At 41.6% G+C, this 19,372-nt stretch overlaps 2 protein-coding genes across 6 annotated transcripts in view; one reads left to right on the top strand and one right to left on the bottom strand.

Moving 5' to 3' along the window:
- CRBN (cereblon) overlaps positions 1-19,372 on the bottom strand; it is a 959,169-nt gene that overhangs the window by 557,818 nt on the left and 381,979 nt on the right. The window lies entirely within an intron of this gene.
- LRRN1 (leucine rich repeat neuronal 1) overlaps positions 14,088-19,372 on the top strand; it is a 37,157-nt gene continuing 31,872 nt past the window's right edge. Inside the window, exon 1 of the mRNA XM_060022928.1 lies at positions 14,088-14,512. The gene's annotated coding sequence lies outside the window, so the exon portion shown is untranslated. The remainder of the gene's footprint in view (positions 14,513-19,372) is intronic.

A 19,372-nucleotide genomic window follows, 5' to 3' on the forward strand; every position in this document is an offset into this window, starting at 1 on the left:
AAAATAACATTCATCATGGTAGACCTGCATTTTAAAAAACACATAAAAAATAAATATTTGCTGCATATTTTATCTCTGGGGCCTGAGAAAGTAACCGCAGCACTTTGTGTTCCCAAAATGTGACCATGCTAAGTTCTAGAAGCTTTTAAAAGATACCCAAGACAGAAAAAGTTCACACCTGCACTTGGAGTTCAACCAATGAAAACATTTAAAGAGAATTTCCAGGGCAATACATGAAGCACAAATGACGAAGCTTAATGCAGACCAGCACATGTATATGAAATTTCTTATTTTTAAGCCAGGGTAGTATGTTTTCTTAATTGAAGACAGAAAATTTTTAAAATACTACATTTCTTCTCTGTGCTAGGCATGTGTACTATCTCATTTAACCTGTTCAAACACACAGAGGGTAGGTATCTATACAATACCTGCTTCTCTAGATGAGGGAGCTGAGGTTTGGAGAGGTAATTAATTTGTCAAGGGTTATCACAATACCAAGAGCTAGGGCCAGAGTCACATCTGCCCTCTTAAACCCCACTCCAGACCACCTTGGACGACATCACAGCTACCTCCCAGCACAGTTTCTCATTTTAGATGCAGGGAGTTAAAGTCCTCCAAGGTAGAGAGGCTGCCTAATAGTGGATATAAAACCTGTTAGTATGACCAGCTCACTCTGGTCTAGACTGACCCTTCTGGTTTTGGGCACCAAAATATTGCATCCTGGGAAATCACTCAGTCTCTGTTTGAAAAAGAAAAATTTTGTGCACCAGTAAACCCCTCAGTTGCAGGCAAACTGGGACAGTTGGTCACCCTACCTGTGGTTTTCCCACATATGTAGGGGCAGAGTCAATCCTAACAACTGCTTCTTTAGCATCATTCTCCCGTGTCCCCACCACAGCCTACATCTGATCCCCTAGGGCCTAGCTAAAGCTCAGAGCCAAAACTAGCCCCTAAACATCGTAGAAACTCAACATATATTTGCTGAATTTGTGTCCATGTTTGTCCAGCCTCCCAGTTCATGGACCATGGTGTTTTGCCTCTAGTCAATGTTCATCAGTGTTTACTGAATCGTATATAGATGAAATCAGTCTGTAATAAACACTGATGGCAATCTTAGAGAAATAAAGAAGGTTCCAAGCAAGGGAGAGCTCTGTGTCTACAACTTGATGATGGTAGAGGACTCGGGGGTCAATTGAACATTTATGAATATCACATCTCTCTCTGCTAGAAGATCAATTGGTGGAGCCACATTTCCTCTCCTGGGCAGCAGCCTCCCCAAATCACTGCTCGACTGCCAACACCAGCTGGGCTTCCAAAGGAGCAAAGGTCAAGGTAGGTGCCCCAAAGACTGTTCTAGAAAACAGTTCTCATGTCTCAGGCAATGTGCTAATAATTAGCCCATTTAATACTTGCAACAACATGACACCGTTACTATTATTATTCCCATCCTATGGATAAGCTGACTAAAGCTTCTAAAGGGACTGAATCCAGAAGCCAAGCTCTTAGGCACAAGGACATAGTACGTTCCATGTTATCATACAGTTGATGGATATGCCATGCGTAATAATGTGGTACCTCACTGATTTCTGTTGTCTTTGGGGTGTCCAGATAATAACCAGAATAGTTATTTTCTGGTAACTGACAGATGTTAGGGAGTAAAAGATAATGTAAATGGATCTTTGTATATTTAAGGTAGATTAAGTTTGCTTGTTCTTTCTTCTGATTTTTGAAACTTTGTACTTGGAACTTGTAGATCTGAACCTGTGCCAAACACTGTAAGCAGTTTTCCTATACCTGCATCTGCAAGTATTTGCAAACTTAAAAATGCTTCCCTCGAAAGGCCCTAAATATGCCCTTCTGAAAAAAAAAAAATCCCATGCAATGTCTTTTTCAAATGTCCCTCCTTTCTTTCCCTTGCCCTCCCTTTTCTCTCCTTTTGTGTGAATTGGATGTTCTTGTACCAATATAACTAACTGAGGGAATCAAGCAAAATGTAAATGTAGGTGAAGCCATACTCCTTGAGTATAATATCCTTAACTACTCTAATTATAGAGAATATATTGGAATTGGCTGAATCCTACAGGAAATAATTCTTTAAACTTCTCTAATTTAACCTTAGAAATGCATAGAATCAAGAAATTTTAACACTAGAGAGAATCTTAGAAATAATCTAGTTTGGTGGTTTTCCACCTTTGGTCTACAGAGCCCTGGGAGCCTGATTAGCGAGTGACCAGCCAACAGGGTCCCATCAGCATCAAGGAACAGTGACAGGTAATGGTCAAAGAGGGGCTCCTGCTCACCTTCAATGAGCACCGATGGCATATGTTGTGAGCTGACCCACCCAGCACGTACTGCAACCCCTTTCTAGCTGGCCTCCTGTCCTGCACAGTGCCTGGGTTCAGTCAAGCAACACACCAGGTACAAGTGAGCTACATGAAAAGGCAGCCATAGGCTGGGGGTTCAGATCTTCTGGCAAGGACAATGGCAGCATCATTAGGCAGAGCTGTGTAGAGTTTCTGGATTCCAGTCTATAGTGTGGTAGGTATCAAGTGATGGGCAAGTGACAATGTGGCTTCCACCAGAATAGGGACATGGTGGAAAATTCTCTAGCTGCTTTGTTCCTGGATGGACAATATGCATGCCCAGCTGTCCAGCCTTCCAGAGACCCTGTAGGCTTACTTGTATCTTTTATTAAGCTCTTCCTACCTGAACTACCTACAGTAGATTTGGTGGTTGCAACCAAAAACCCAGACAAATTTGCTTTTACGTCTTGATGTAGTGTTTCCTTATGATTTTATTTAACCAAAGAATTCTGGGAGGAAGAAAATGTGACAACTATAGATTCTATCAGCTGCCTATCAGTTCTGATTCTATCAGTACTCTTATATACAAAGAACTTGGGGTTCAGAGAAGTGAAACTATTAGTGGTAAAGCTGAGTTTAGAATCCAATTCTCATGATAGGCTCACCAAGTGATGTTCCAGAAAGTGACCTTGGCAAACCAGATCCCATTCAATTGCCCAGTCCTTAAGAATCACCTAGGTGGGACTTCCCTGGTGGCACAGTGGTTAAGAATCCGCCTGCCAATGCAGGGGATGCGGGTTCGAGCCCTGGTCCAGGAAGATCCCACATGCCACGGAGCAACTAAGCCTGTACGCCACAACTACTGAGCCTGTGCTCTAGAGCCCGGGAGCCACAACTACTGAAGCCCTCGAGCCACAGCTATGGAAGCCCACGCGCCTAGAGCCCATGCTCTGCAACAAGAAAAGCCACCGCAATAAGAAGCCGGCGCACCGCAACGAAGAGTAGCCCCCACTCGCCGCAACTAGAGAAAGCCCGCGCACAGCAACGAAGACCCAACGCAGCCAAAAATTAATAAATAAATAAAATCTACATTTAAAAAAAAAAAAAAGAATCACCTAGGTGGCCTTTGGCTGGCCCTTCCTGCACACTATTTAAAAAGCTCCAGTTTTACAAATTAAAATATTGTTTCCTTTTACATTTCAAAAGTTTTCAAATGTCCTGCTGTAGACTATCAAATCTTATTATTTTGTGAATGTCTCCATTATTCTAATAAAATGTGATTAGCATTCCTCAGATTTCTCCTTTCCAAAAGTATTAAGATATTTGGCGACAGTTCCTAGAATGCTACATGAATCTTTTTTTTTTTTAATTAAAAAAATTTTTCCCAAAAGGTGTATCTATGTCAATACGACCAACATGGGGCAGGTCTTTCAGATTATAGTACTGTAGCACAGATGGAATCTGAGATTATATACTATAGCATAGCTAAGAACATGAGTTCTGATATCTGGGGCATATTATCTACCCTCGTTAAGATCTCAATTACCCTATCTGAAGAAAACAAGAGTGATAATCATACCTACCCATCTCATGGGATTGTTGTAAGAACTACATGGAATCCATGCAAAAATCGCATCATGCCTAGCACATAATATATGCTTAATAAGAGTTAGCTGCTATATTTTTCTTCTCCTCCTCCTTCTTCTTCTTATTAAAACAAAATCTTAACTCTGATAAGGAAAATTCCAGAGAAAATTGCTTCGTATCTTCCAACCCCAAACTCCTTTCAGATTTCAAAAGGAAATGCCCCAGAGGGCATTTAGTTATTTGTCCCAGAGTCTGTTGGTAACGTTTTTTCTGCCCAGGAATGAGGGTGAAGGGAAAAGGAGCAGCTGGCCGACACACTCCACATTAGAGCCCACCCACGTCATGCAGGCTGTCACAGTCTGTGGAAGCCTCATGCTGGAAGCCCATCTCTCAGAGGACCTTCCATTTTCCTGGCATCATGAAGAAAATGGCTGACATATTCCAGAGTTTGCAAAGTGCTTCACTGAAGAGTTTGACTTGATCCAAAACACCACCTTCTGAGGACGCAGGTGGGACAGATGTCTTTACTCTGACTTTCCAGGGTGCACATTTAAGCTGGCAGATGGCACACTAGGAGGTACATGCCCGGTCACTGGCACACTTATATCTTCTGTCTTTAGCCCAGGACTCTCTAGAGACTTATATACAAGTAACATTTGCATAATATATTTGAAGAGCCAATTCTAAATCAGTTTATAAATCATAGGTTGTACATTTCACAACCAAAGAGGCCAGTAATCTAAGTGTGTGAGTCAAGTCTGGTGTAAGGCAATAGGCAGGGTTGTTTCTGAGAGCATCTAAAATTCCCTGCCTCCCTGAAAACATTCACCTTCAAGAGTCGTTAATGTGCAGGCTTACTGTCACTCTTACACACTGCTGCTGGGAATAAAAAATGGTACCACCACTTTGGAAAGCAGTTTGGCACTTTTTAAAAAGCAAAAAAAAAAAAAAAAAAAAAAACCAACCCACCTACCGTATGATGTAGTCATTTCATGCTTGGGTATTTACCCAGGAGAAATAAAAGCATACATCCAGATAAAGACTTGAACACAATTACTCAGTGTAGTGTCATATGTAATAGGCAAAAACTGGAAACAATTTAAATGCTCATCAACAGGTGAAAGGATAAACATATTGTGGCATATCCACAATGGAGTTCTACTCAGCAGCAAATAACAAACTATTAAAACACACAACAACATGGAAGGACCTCAGAATAATTATGCTGACTGAAAGAAATTCTAGAAAGTACAAATTAATCTAGAGAAAGCAGGTGAGTTTACTGAACCTAGGGATGGGCAGCAAGGAGGAGAGCACAGAGGGTAGGAAGGAACAGAATACAAGAAAGCACAAAGAACCCTTTGAGGGTGATGAATCTTTTCATGATCTTGATTGTGATGATGGTTTCACGGGTGTATACAGAGGTCAAAATTTGATACTATAAATATGTGCAATTTATTATATGGCAATTGTATCAGTTTGCTAGGGCTGCTATAACAAAGTATTGATACCACAAACTGAGTGGTTTAAACAGAAATTTATTTTTCCATAGTTCTGAAAGCTGGAAGTTCATGATCACGGTGTAGGTAGGGTTGGTTCCTTCTTAGGACTGTGAGGGGGAATCTGTTTTGTGACTTTCTGCTACCTTCTGGTGGTTTGCTGACAAACATTGGTGTTCCTTGGCTTGTAGAAGCATTACCCTGACCTCTGCCTTTGTTTTCACTTAGTGCTCTGCCCATGTGCATGTATGTCCAAATTTTCCCATTTTATAAGGACTCAGTCATTTTGGATTAGGGGCCCACCCTACTCCAGCATGACTAATCTTAACTAATTACATCTGCAATGACCTTATTTCCAAATAAAGTCACATTCTGAGGTCCTGGAGGTTAGAACTTCAATATATGAATTTGTGGAGACACAATTCAACTCATACTAGCAATTGTATGTAAATAAAACTGTTTAGAAAAAACCAAAAAAACCTACCAAACCAGTTAAACTCAAATTCAACCATCAATTTTATGTAAGAGTTGAACTTTTCCCCTTTTTTCCGTAAAATTAAGTCAACTTTTTAAGTGTGAACATGGTACTCATGCTCTCTCTCTTTCCCTCTCTCTCTCTCTAGTTTTGACTACTCCATATTGTGGGGTGATTCAGTTCTCTTATCCTTTTTTTTCTCCCCTCACTTTTCAACTCATGAAGTTTCTCAGGAACCTTCTTTCTTGGAATGTGCTGAGACATCATGCGGCCTTTACCCGGTGAGAAGACATCATTTCTACATCGAAACCACCCCGTTTTCCTCTCATTAGTTCCGAATACTTTAAGTGGTACTGCTTGGCATGAACGTGATCATAAACACAAACATAAAGACAAGCACTGGCACTAGATGGCATTTTTCTTCGCTCAATTATAAGGATGCTATTCAAATGACTCAGAATATGCTTATATTAATTTTTCAGATTATTATTGGAATTCAAACAAATAACATTTTCTTATAGCAACCTAGCAGACTCCTGAGAGTGTATCCACAAAATCCTGGGGGCCCTGAGGATCCCAGTTAAAGTTATACTACTGCTAGAGAAAGATTCCTCACCTAAATATCAAAGAACGAGATTAGGTTTAGTGCTCCTATTAACCAGCAGTGTGACCTTGGATAAGGGCTTAAATCCACCCAAACTTTCCAGATGCTCTTGAGGTACACGGAAATGTTAGCATTCTTGAGACTTGAGTTTGCTCATCTGTGAAATGAAAGGGTTGAGCCAGATTACCTCTAAGGTTCTTTTCAGCCCTCAAATCCTATGGTACTTGCTGAACTGAATTGCAATACAGCCTCATTTCTAATGACAAGCCTAAGTCACCACTTACATATCGCACATCTTTCTGTGGTTTTTTCTTCTCCCAAAGTCACAAAACTCAAAACTAAGTCCCTTTTCCAAAAGACTGTGTACAGTGCAAGGTTTGGGCAGGATACAGACTCAAGGGTACAAGTGAATCAAACTTCAGAGGAATAAGGATTGCATTAGATGATCAGTCTGGTAGGAGAGTAGTTAAGTTATCCATGAAAATGGAATACAGGCAATGTTTTACTCAGAAGAGACTGTTAACATGCTCAGAGATATAAAGTGTGAATGTCTGTTATAAAATGGAGTGCAGTCAAAAATGCAGACAAACTTGACAGGGGAAGGTGTTGGATGAAATGTAGGGAAATTCTGTGAGCTTCCGTGTTTCTGCAGGATGTGTATAAACCATTTGTGTCTACTCTGCCTGACAATCTTTCTTTTAGAGCCTGGTATGCCCCTAGGACTAAAAGTAAATGTGGACATTAAATTTATGGTAATATGGGCACTGAATTCCAGTGCAGTAGTCTCTAAGCATTTTCTTACGAGGAAATATTCTGAACATCTTTAAAGTTTTACGGTTACTGAAAGAAAAAGGATGTCAATGAAAGAAGGAGTACAAGCTGCTATTGGGGCAGCTGACAGTCGCCTTTCCGTGCTTTAAGTTCTCTGGGAACTTCGGGAAGGCAATATGGTGAGGGTAATCAGGTTAGCCATCCACCAAGAACAGTTTTTTTGTTTTTGTTTTTGCTGTACGCGGGCCTCTCACTGCTGTGGCCTCTCCCATTGCGGAGCACAGGCTCCGGACGCGCAGGCTCAGCGGCCATGGCTCACGGGCCCAGCCGCTCCGCAGCATGTGGGATCTTCCCGGACCGGGGCACGGACCCGTGTCCCCTGCATCGGCAGGCGGACTCTCAACCACTGCGCTACCAGGGAAGCCCACCACCAAGAACAGTTTTAAGAGGAAGTGAGAGGAGAATATAGCCAATATTTATAATAACTATAAATGGAGTATAACCTTTAAAAATTGTGAATCACTATATTGTCCATCTGTAACATATACTATTATACATCAACTATACTTCAATTAAAAAATTTTATAATAGTTAAAAAAAGGAAGTAAGAATTGGAAAGCCCTGTCTAGCAGCTGTTCTATGTATGTTTTGTTTGCTGTAATTATGGCCTCTTCCTTGCTGTATGACCCTGAGTCAGTCATGTGCTGGCTCTCCTACCTTGTCAAACTTGTTATGAGGACTAAGCGAGATGAGAACCAACAGTAAGAGAGATTGCTGTATTTCTAATATATGTTGCTATATATTTAATACAGATCGCTGTGTGTTGCAAACTTTCTTCTACTCTTAGGCACACACCTCATCTACCTTTGCCAGTTTCCCTTGCTATTCGGTGTAGCTATGTATCTGAGTTCTTGCCAATAGAACGTAGGTGGAGGTGATGTGAGCCATTTCTTAGCCTGGCCCATAAAATTTTCCCGTGTGGTCCTTTCTTCTGTCTTTCTTTCCCCATCCTCTGTGTGAATGGGAAAGAGTCTGCAGAAATAGAGGAAGAAGAATCAAAAGATGGAAGGAGCCTACACCCTGAATGATCATGTGGAGGCCACCCAGCCAGGAACACACTCTGTTACACAAGTGTGAAATAAACTTGCCTTATTTAAGCTCCTGGGGTTCTTTATTTGTTCCAGCAGCTAGCATTATATTTACTAATACATTAATATTTAGTGAATGCTTGCTATATGTTAGGCACATAAACATCTCTTTAATCCTCACAAACCGCATGATATAGATGCAAATACAAAGAGGACTTAAATAACTTGCTCAAGTCCATACAGGTTGTGCTGGAATATAAACCTTAGTAACATGAATAAAGAGCTCTAGCTTATAACTATTATAGGATATTGCCTCTTTCAATATAAGAAACATTACAAAGTGTATTACCTGGCACAGAATAAGTACTTAATTTATGTTAATTTATGTTAGCTATTATTATACAGGCAAAAAAGAAATCAGAATGGAGAGCAAATAACTGAAAACAAACATATCAACTAAAATCTTTATAACATAGAAGCAAAAAACCTAAATAATCCAGTATTTTTTAGTAAGGCCTGGCTGTCTAAAAATAAATAGTAATGAAAACAGAAAAAAATTGAATATGTTAAATTGATGATCCAAGCTATAGTTTATGTATCCATAGTTCAATAACCAAATGGGCATTTCTAATGAGTATGTTTACTATAACATACGTTTTAGCAAATAATTGATAAAGGCCTTATTTCTCACCAACAGAAGACTGGTGGAATGATACAGCCATAAAGCATTATAGTTCTAAAGACTTTTTAATAATATGAAGAAAATGCTCATGATATATGTGTTCTAATTATATAGAGACATTAATTTATTAATTGATTCAATTCATCCATTCAAAAAATGTTTACGGAGTACCGATTACATGCTGGGTGCTGGGCTAGGAGACAGCCATCTGGTCTCTGCCTTCAGACAGTATATAGCGTAGCTTTTTAGTGTAGGCTTCGTCAACAGACTGGCACAGTCCCTTTCTAGGGCTTAGTTTTCTTATGTGTAAAATAAGGAGGTTGGCTTAGATGATTGTCAAGGGCTATGTATGCAGCAATTAAATTAAGTGGAAATGGGATTCTTGATCCAGTCAGGCATAAGGACATAATTTGGTGTATGTGCAAGGTTATAACACAACTAAAGTTGCAAAAGTACCATAAACCTATCAATGTGAGTTATTTAGAACAATGAATCATCTTGGTTTGATGCAGACTAAGGGGTTTCTGAGATGTGAAACTTCTAGGACTAAAACCTGCAAAGTCCTAGGCAAACCAAGATGGTTGGTCACCTTAGTTTCATGTCAAATTATTAACTTAAATGCTAAAATAATTTTAATTAATAATAATCAAATTATTTTGCTAATAATTAATACATAATAATTACAGAAACCTTAATGAATAGTTTTTTTGTATTGGAATGATTTCATATGCAGTACAAAACTGAAAGAACAGGAAATATGAATATGTAGTAAAGTCATTCAACTGCCAAAAATTTTTAGAGAAGTACACATTTCATGTGAGAATTAACAATGATCACAACAATCACATAATTATGAGTTTTACAGTCATCGTCCTCTGAAAGCTTGGTGATGATTAGTTTTGAAACTATAATCTTAATTCAGAGGCTGTAAAGAACACTATTAATATTTCAATTAGAGAGAGACATATTTTCTTTATTATTATTTTTTTATTGAAGTATAGTTGACTTACAATGTTGTGTTAATTTCTGCTGCACAGAAAAGTGATTCAGTTATACATATAGATACATACTTTTTAATATTCTTTTCCATTATGGTTTATCACAGGATATTGAATATAGCTCCCTGTGTTATACAGTAGGACCTTGTTGTTTATCCATTCTAAACATACTAGTTTGCATCTGCTAACCCCAAACTCCCATTCCATTCCTCCCCCCTGCAATCCTTGGTAAGCATAAGTCTGTTCTCTATATCTGTGAGTCTGCTTCTGTTTCGTACAAAAGTTCATTTGTGTCATATTTTAGATTCCACATGTACGTGATATCATATGGTATTTGTCTTTCTCTTTCTGACTTACTTCACTTAGTATGATAATATCTTCATCTCCAGGTCCATCCATGTTGCTGCAAATGGCATTATTTCATTATTTTTTATGGCTGAGTAGTATTCCATTGTATATATATACCACATCTTCTTTATCCATTCATCTGTCAATAGATATTTAGGTTGTTTCCATGTCTTGCCTATTGTGAATAGTGCTACTATGAACATAGGAATGCATGTAACTTTTTAAATTATTGTTTTGTCCAGATATATGTCCACGAGTGGGATTGTTGGATCATATGACAACTCTATTTTTAGTTTCCTGAGGAACCTCCAAACTGTTTTCCATAGTGGCTGTTCCAGCTCACATTCCTGCCAACAGTGTAGGAGGGTTCCCTTTTCTCCACATCCGCTCCAGCATTTGTTATTTGTAGACTTTTTAATGATGGCCATTCTGACTGGTGTGAGGTGATACCTCATTGTAGTTTACTTGTACTTCTCTAATAATTAGCAATGTTGAACATCATTTCATGTGCTTATTGGCCATCTCTGTGTTTTCTTTGGAAATATGTCTAAGTCTACTGCCCATTTTTCAATTGGGTTGTTTGTTTTTTTGTTGTTAAGTTGTATGAGATGTTTATATATTTTGGAAATTAAGCCCTTAGAGAGGGATATATTTTCAACTTTTAAAAGTTGTGGCTTAAAATGGCATATTATAATTTTGTTCTTAAAATACAGATGTCCTTTTAAAGATTATTCTAAGATGATCACCTTCTAAAGTTTCACCTTTCTTTCTTCCCTCATTTACCACATACACCAGTACAATTAGGCTAATATCAATTATAATGTTTCTTCAAATTGAAGCTGAAGAACCTCAAGGGGATAATGAGGGAACCCAAAGGGATTTGTAGTGTCTCAACAAGGCCAACTCCAGGGGCAAGAACTCCTCCCTACATCAACAGTAAGACCTGGCTCCCTTGGGAACTCTGGAGCCCTTCTATCCATTCCATTCTCCTTCAAAGCCTCCAAGGTTTTCCAATATGTAAGAAATAAATAAATATTTACTAATAAATTTAGGACCCCAGAACTGGGTGAGTTCACTAGGAGTAATTCAGATACATTTGAGGATTCTACAAAAGAAACAAATGAGTTTGGTTTAGTTATCCCTGTCTGTTGACTGAGTGTTTCCTCTTCATTCATTCCAACGACAAGGGGCTTTTAAGTGTCAGTTGATAAAACAATCCTGAAACCACTTCGCAGAGTTACAAAATGGCAGTTCCTAAAATTTGGACCCATAAACCATTTAGGCAATTCATCAAATTTCCAATGACTGAATCAAACTTCAGATTTCTTTATAAACGCTCTGCCTACATTTGTCCTCCTCTGTCCCACAGCAATCTTTCCAACACACAGCAATCTTCATGCTCCTCCACAACTAGGCCCCCTCCCCAATTCTGGCACATACATTTCTTCCTAATGATAATGCTCCTTCTGTCAGAAGCCAAATATATGCAATGGTCAAGGGGAAAGAGGCAGAGGTTCCGTTCTCACCCTTGCCTTGGGGAAGAAGGAAATTAGTTTAAATAAATGATATGGTGATTTAAAAAGAAATGAACAGTGGAGAGACAGAGTCTGTTTCTCTCACTGGAGCTGCTAGTGCTTTTAAAATATTCTGTCACCTGTGTCGGTTCTGTGAAATAATCATCCCACCTGTCTGACCTGATGTCTTGCTTTAGTCCTCACTACCTGGCTAATAATGCCTAGTGCTTCCATGTGTTGAATGCTTACTATATACCAAGACCTGCACCAAGTATTTTACAGGCTTACTCTTACTTAACCAGCACAACCCTTTGGGATAGATACTGCTATTAACCCTACTTTATAGCCAAGGAAACTAAGGTTTAAAGAGGTAAAGTGACTTACCCCAGAGGGACACAGTTCCTAAATTGCAGTGCTGGGATTTAAAGCAGTGTCAGCCTGGTTTCAAAGTTCATACCTTGGAGTCTGACTCAGTTTCTTCTTAGCTGGGCTTAAAAACCATTCTCATGAAGTCTCTTCCAAAACCTGGAGCCTGATAGATATCTTGCCCCTGGGAAAAGGAACTCCAAACCACCAAGAATTGCTTCAACTGCTCCCCAGGACCTACCTCTGTAAAGCCCCACTGTGCAAGGTACAGCATTGTTTCCCCTCCTCTCCCAGAAAAACCTAAAGGAGACTCCCTAAGAAACCTGTGTTTTGTCTTTCCCTGATCATTCAAGTCTGTGTTTCTACCAGAGGCCAACCCTCTTTCGGACAAACTCCAAGCTACATGTAATCAGCATGAGAAAGGGAGGAAGAGACAAAAGTATGGCTCTTGAGAAAGGTTCTAGACAAGTTATTTTGAAAGTTTTTAAATCTTCTTTTATAGGTAGCACCCTCCCACTCTAGTTGCAATGGGCCGTTTCCTATAGCTGTCCTTCTACTCTTCACTTACCTTCTTCCCTAAATCCTAATATCTTCTTTCCCTAGAGCCTTCTAAGGCACACTGTGACCCACTGGTATTTATATGACAGTTTCAGGATAATATAGAGTAAATGGACATATGAGAGCATCAAATATTTATCAGACATCTATGAAAGACACCAAGAAATGCTATAGGAATCAAGATATAAGATTATTGTTGTTAAATTTCTACTATGTTTTCAAGGAATTCAAAAGATGATTCTATAATAATGAATGTATCCGCCCTAATTCCCCAGAAGTTCTAAGCTTGGACATCATGAGGAAATGTCACCACATTCTCTTGCGTGAAGGTGCTTGGCACTGAGAGGTTAATAATGCTCTAGCTTAAATCAGATCCCCCAGTAACAAGCACCAAGGGCTTCTCTGGAGTCTGGCTCTAAGCTGGCCACTTGGAAGATGAAACTCAGGTTAATGAGCAGTTTCCAAAAACCCGTCTCCACCTTGCTCTCTGACACCCCCCTCTCCAAACAGACTATATTCTCAGCGCTCCGCTTATGTGAACACAACTTTCACACCTAACAAATCAGAAAGCTGTAATTACAAAGTTTCAGAAACGTTTTCTGAAAGCCTCCCTAAATAAAAAGCTGCTTCACCGTTCATTTAAGTGCCACAATACTCTCTTTCCGCGGCAAGGGCTCAGACCAGTTCCGCGTGCACGTACACCCAGGCATGTACACACAGCACAAGGAATCGCCATTCATTTTAGGAGGAAGGGTCAGATTTCATACTGAGACTTGGGTCTGTCGGGTTGAATTTTATCTGCTTCTCAGTCCCCGGAGCCCAAGTTCTACGTTGCACACAGATCTGGCACCGTTGTGCCTAGCTGGCCTGCTAGCGTGGGCTTTTTTTTTTTTTTCTGGTGTGTCTTTTGCTAAGAAACGGCAATGTGTTTTGCCTGCCTAACCCAGCCGCAGCCTGTCGTCCCCTAGACAAAAAGCGGCAGCCCGCTGCTGCCTGCAGCGGCCGCGGCGGCGACGCAGGGAGGCCGGGCCACCTGAGACCCGCGGCGCTACGCCTTTGTTGGGCGGGCTACAGATGGTGCCCCAGCACTGGGTTGAGCCGGGGGCGGGCGTGGGGGGCCGGAGGACCGGAGGGGGAGGTCGGGAAGGGGGTCGGGCGGGAGGGGAGGAGACCGTGGAGCAGCCAATCGGAGTGCAGCCCATCAGCTGACCGCTTTTGCTTACACCAGGTGCACGCCGGCTGCGGGGAGCACAAAGCCGGGCGCACCGAGGGCGCCGGCAAGAAGCCGGCGAGCTAGGCGAGGCCAGTGCGTCCGCGCCTGCAGCGCCCTCCGGGCGGGGAGAGGGGCCGCCGGCGTCAGCCCGGGCAGCGGCATCCGCGCGGTGGCGTCCCTAGGCGCCCCGGACGCCGTCCTCCGGACCTGGACGCTCGCTGCCCCGCCCTCTGCACCCCACTTCTGCCTTTTTTCCCAATCCTGACTGCCCCTGCCCCGGCCCCCGAGAGCCGGATTGAGCCCAGGCCCGCGCAGCAGCTGTTGCTTGTGTGGCTGCCTCGCCTCCTGTCTTGGTGTTCTGCCGGGAGCCCCCCAAGGAGCCAGTGCCTGTGGGTTGGGAGGGAGGCGCCGCTCAGCCGGTCCTCCTCCTCCTCCTCTTCCTCCTGCTGCCACCGCCGGTGCCTGGTCCGTGCGCACCCCGACACCCCCGCCAGCCGGGCCTCGGGGTAAGTGCGCTTGCCTAGCCGGGTAGCGGCGGGAGATGTGGGCGGCAGCGAGGGGAAGTCGAGGCAAACTTGGCGGTGCGGCGGGCCGGAGAAGGGTCTGGGGAACCTGGGACAAGATCGCGGGCCTAAGGGGTACGAGGGGGCGCGGCTCATGAAACTGGGGAAAATGACGAAGTCGGGGAAACCGGAATCTAGTGACCTCCTTACTGAAAAAAATCACTGGGGTCGGGGAGAACGATACTTCGGAAGGAAGGCCGAACAGAAGCGAGCAAAAGGCATTGACAGGAGGCGAGCCTGCTAGATTTCAGGGACCGACGCGGGGGAGGGTGATGCCCGGGTATCCGGAGGAAGGAGGGCTGCTGGAATGTGAACTGAGGAAGGCAGCCGGAGCCGGAGAAGAGCGCGGAGAGGGGGCCCGGGGAGTTGGAAAGAGGACTAAGACAAGGGGAAAGAAGGTGGCAGGCTGTGGAAAGAGAAAAGAGGAAGGATGTTTTGGCGGTGGCCTTGTAGGTAAAGAAAGGGACAAGGGGCGTAATTCACAAAGCATCGAGGGTACTGAAGTCAGGGTATTGGGAAGAATCTGCTCAACTGTCGCGCGGTCGAAGTGGGGAAAAGACCTCATCCTACACGTTCTGAGTCCAGAAGGGGTGGCAGCCTCAGGAGGCTTGCTAAGGATGCTGAAATGTCAGGGAAGCCTCGGTCCGCTCGAGGCACGGAGCCGGTGCTGGGTTCCCCGCGCGGCCGGGGTCGATGGCGAGTAAAGTTTGCCAGCGAGTGTCCTTTGTGCTGCGTGGAGAGGGGTGTGGGCAGCCGCCGACTCGGCACTTCCCAGGGCCCTGCACCGACTACCTCCGCGGAGGGGAGTCCCTGCTTGGCAAGCCCAGGTAGAGTGGAAAGATCGAGTAGATGGAGGGGCGCGGCGCACTCGGGACTGGTGGGAAAACCCGTCCCAGGACGGTTGTGAGGGAGCCGGCCTGCCTACTCGCACTTGGAGGTTCGGCGGTGGTACCTGCTCTGGGAGACAGGGGACCTTGACTGCTGGGTTCACCGCTGTAGCCACAGTGCCTGGAACTGAATGAATGAATGAATGACCGGGGTGAGAATGGTTTTGAGGCATTCGAACCACAGAGGAAAAGGCCACGTGTCCAGGAAAAGAGACGCTTTTCTAAATCTCATGCCACCATTAGCATTAGCATTTTCACTCCCAGACCCAGAAAATAAAGAAAAAGTGGAATTCAGTGAGGGGACAGGTATTACTGACTTGAGCTGTTGCTTGTAGGATTTTTTTGAAAGACAGTATGTTGTTTTGTTTCGCAGTTTGCCTTGCTACGATGGTCTAAAGAACTAATATTACCCGAATACGCTCATTACTTCATTTTTAAGAGCTAGGACTGGAGAACTGGAAAGTTCAGGAAGGTACTTGGATCAGTGTAAGTCTAGAGTAAAAGTGGTGTTGTTGGCTCCAGGGCCATGTGTGTCCCGAAGTCTCTGATTCGCATGCAAATGTGAGCGAATCCTGGCAGATGTCTGGCCTCATCCATTCACATGAAGGAATTTGAAAAGACAAGGAGTCTTTAGTTAACAATAGACCTTAAGAAAATGGAATAAAGGCGCAGTGAGTTTTTCTCTTTGGGAATTCCAAGGCGTGCTGACACCTTTATTCAGGAGCCAAATTCCCTGAGTGCTATTGTATTGAAAGCCTCAAGTCCTGCTTGCTCTTTACCTGGCTGTGTGTTTTTGTGCAATTTCAAGCTGGATGTTCTGAACTAGTGAGCAAAATGGTTATATGAAGCAGACAGTAACTTAATTTTACTTCTGGTGGTTTCAAGTAATTTCTGAATTGACCCCTCAACTTTTATTTAGAGTTTCTTCTCTTTTTCTTTTAGTAATCCCACCTCCTGCTCACATTTGCTCTCCATCCTCAGAAATATATAATATAGGAGAAGATAGTTGTAGGTGACTAACAGGAATCTCTCATTAGAATGTCCATAGTCCAGTCAAAATCATTTTAGTAACAAGCACCAAACTTGTAGAACTGCAGGTGATGAAACCATCACGTTCCTAGTCACCTGAGGGGTTTTCGGGTCACAGGACAGAACAATGAATAGCGAGGCAGTCATGCAATAGACCCCAAAACAGGGACATTTCTGCCTTGTCTAAGAGTAGCTAATAGACCACTGCACTGCTCACCTCCTGGCACTGATCAGCCGGTGAACAAAAGGCGGGCAGTGTGGGCCACACGTGAGTCCCAGGGATTATACCTACTGACAGGCCAGCCCAGTGGCCTCTTCTTTTGTCAGTCTCAAACACTGTTGAAGGGAAAAAGAACCTATTCACTGAACAGCGTTTGCCACTGTATGCTATATATTCACTGAAAGGGACATTAAAATACAACCAAAAAAAAAAAAAAAACAAGACAACATTGTTTTGAGGACTCAGTGGAGTGGGGGTGGAGGATGGGTAGCAGATGTTAGTCTGCTGTTTTACATGTTTCCTTAAGTTATTTTCGCTGGTTCAGTGACTTTTTTACATATAAAGCAGTACTTTCCCAGGAGGGGAAAAATGAATTGAGTCAAATTTAAGTAAGAAAATGTTATAGCCAAGATTACATTTTCTGTCTTAGAGCTATCTAGAAGTCAGAAAGTAACAAATCACTATAATAAACTCTTATGTGACTTAAGCCTGGGATTTTGTCTTTATTATGGACTTGATGGCTACCTGTACAATGCAGTTGACATTTCTAAACTAGGCAATAAGCCATTTTATTGTAAAGTTATCATCTAGGTATTTTTGAAACAAATGTAAGTTTAAAATGACCAAAGCCTCATATTTTGTGAGGACTTACTTCGGCTGTTACCTGCCTGTGTGAAATCTTTGTTCTGCAAGTCTAATGAAAGGGAAGATTAGGGCTTACTCCTTGGTAAATAAAAGTAATAAAGTACTTATTATTAGAAAAGGATCACTCTGCTAAATAAAATCTTAGACCGGATCCAACTGCCGACTCGGGTTCTGAACAATAATATAGGTAGTTCTGGGCAGTGTCTGGAATTCCCAAAAAGCAGGGAAAAACTCAACCATTGATTTCTCTCTGGTTAGACCCTGCTAAGGCTAGCTTCTTGACCTGAACTGTTAGAACAATTATCACATATTCTAAACCAGTGACACTCATGGGAACAAACCCAGTAGGTACTAAAGAAAATATGTCTCTACAGAATTATAATGCCACTTCCCAAGCCAGTTGGGCATGATTATAAATAATTAGAATGGCGGACTTTTTAATGTCACCATAAATAAGCCATGAATAAAGTATGGTAAATTATAGGACCTGGGTGTCACTTTTTACTAGACTTTCATAATGCTTTCTTATCATTTATTTTTAAGCTACAAAATAATAGTTCTTTGAATGATTTGCTTGAGCACTAATGTAAGCTTGCTCAAATATTGTATTTAACTTTTCAGAATTATTATGCTGAACACCTATTTTGGGTTAAGACAATCTGGAGATAAAGCAAATTCCATTTTAGATTCATAATTATATTTTGGTTTGGGGGAACAATGTAAGTATCTTTAACTCATGAATAGAGCTTTGATTAATATTTTATTCAAGATGAAATTATAATTATATAGATGAAGTCAGAAAAACATGTATTCTCTCTTGTTTTGGCTCAAAGTGCAGAATAGAGACAAAAGTTAAACACTATATGTAAAATCCAATACTTTAGTGACCAAGGGAACCATTCATTCTACAAGTCTTCTTAAATGAAGTTTGCCTTTTAAATTTTCTTGTTTTACTTATTTTATGGATATATCACTGGATGTACCATCCAAGTCTCAAAACATTGACAAATGAATAATAAACTGTTTACTGACATTAAAATTACAATATATGATAAAATAATATAGTATATATTTTCAGACTTTATGGCCACCCTATAGAAGTGTTAAGCATATTATTCAATAATTAAAACATATGCCGTTTTATGTTAGAGTTTTTTTTTAAGAAACAATATGTAGGCTTATATATTATTATTCTTATTTTTACTTTTTGAATATTTCCAAAAGGTCTAACAAAGGTAGGATATTATTAGCAGTTTTATCAGTTATTTGGTTGGTAACTAAGCTAACTAGTCATAGCCAGTTGATCTTAGATCAGCTTCTTAACCCCACCAACCCTCAGTTTCCTCATTTGTATCGTGACAAGGTTGGGAGAATAGGGCTGGAAGGACTAACTACCATAATTAGTGAGATTGCTAAAAGGTTTGTGGAAGCTGTGTGTGTCTTCAATACCACAACTGACATAAACATTTAACTTGGATGGAACCATTACACTTAATATACCAAAAGTCATCCTGAGATGCACAGAAACTAGGCTTAAACTTGCATTGATACAGACTGGAGGTCTGTCAGCTCTGATTTGACGGTACCCTCCAAAGATGCTGCTGCCTTGACTTACAACATTTAGTTTTGAAAACTGTGTTTACGATGGCTTATTGCCTTCCATTTACACTCTTCATAGCTCAGGGGTTGAAATGTTATTTGAAAGCTCTGATTAATATAAATGTCTTGTAATTTTCTGGCCATCCTAGCTCACATCTATTATACCCCTGGCAGACATGTGGACTCCACAACTGCCCCCTCATTTATATATGAAACAGACACACTGGTGGCATTTTTTGGTTACCATAGTTACATTAACAATATACACATGACCTGACATACTTCTTCGTGAAAGCTTTTTGTTGCAAATATTATGTTGACCTGGGAGTAAAGGACAACTATCTAAAGTTTGAGGCATACATAGATTAATCTGTTGTCCATTTCTGGAGCCACCATTTCAATCATGGGAGAAGAGCCATCCTA

Source organism: Delphinus delphis, chromosome 10, assembly GCF_949987515.2.
Source record: "Delphinus delphis chromosome 10, mDelDel1.2, whole genome shotgun sequence".
Lineage (NCBI taxonomy): Eukaryota > Metazoa > Chordata > Mammalia > Artiodactyla > Delphinidae > Delphinus > Delphinus delphis.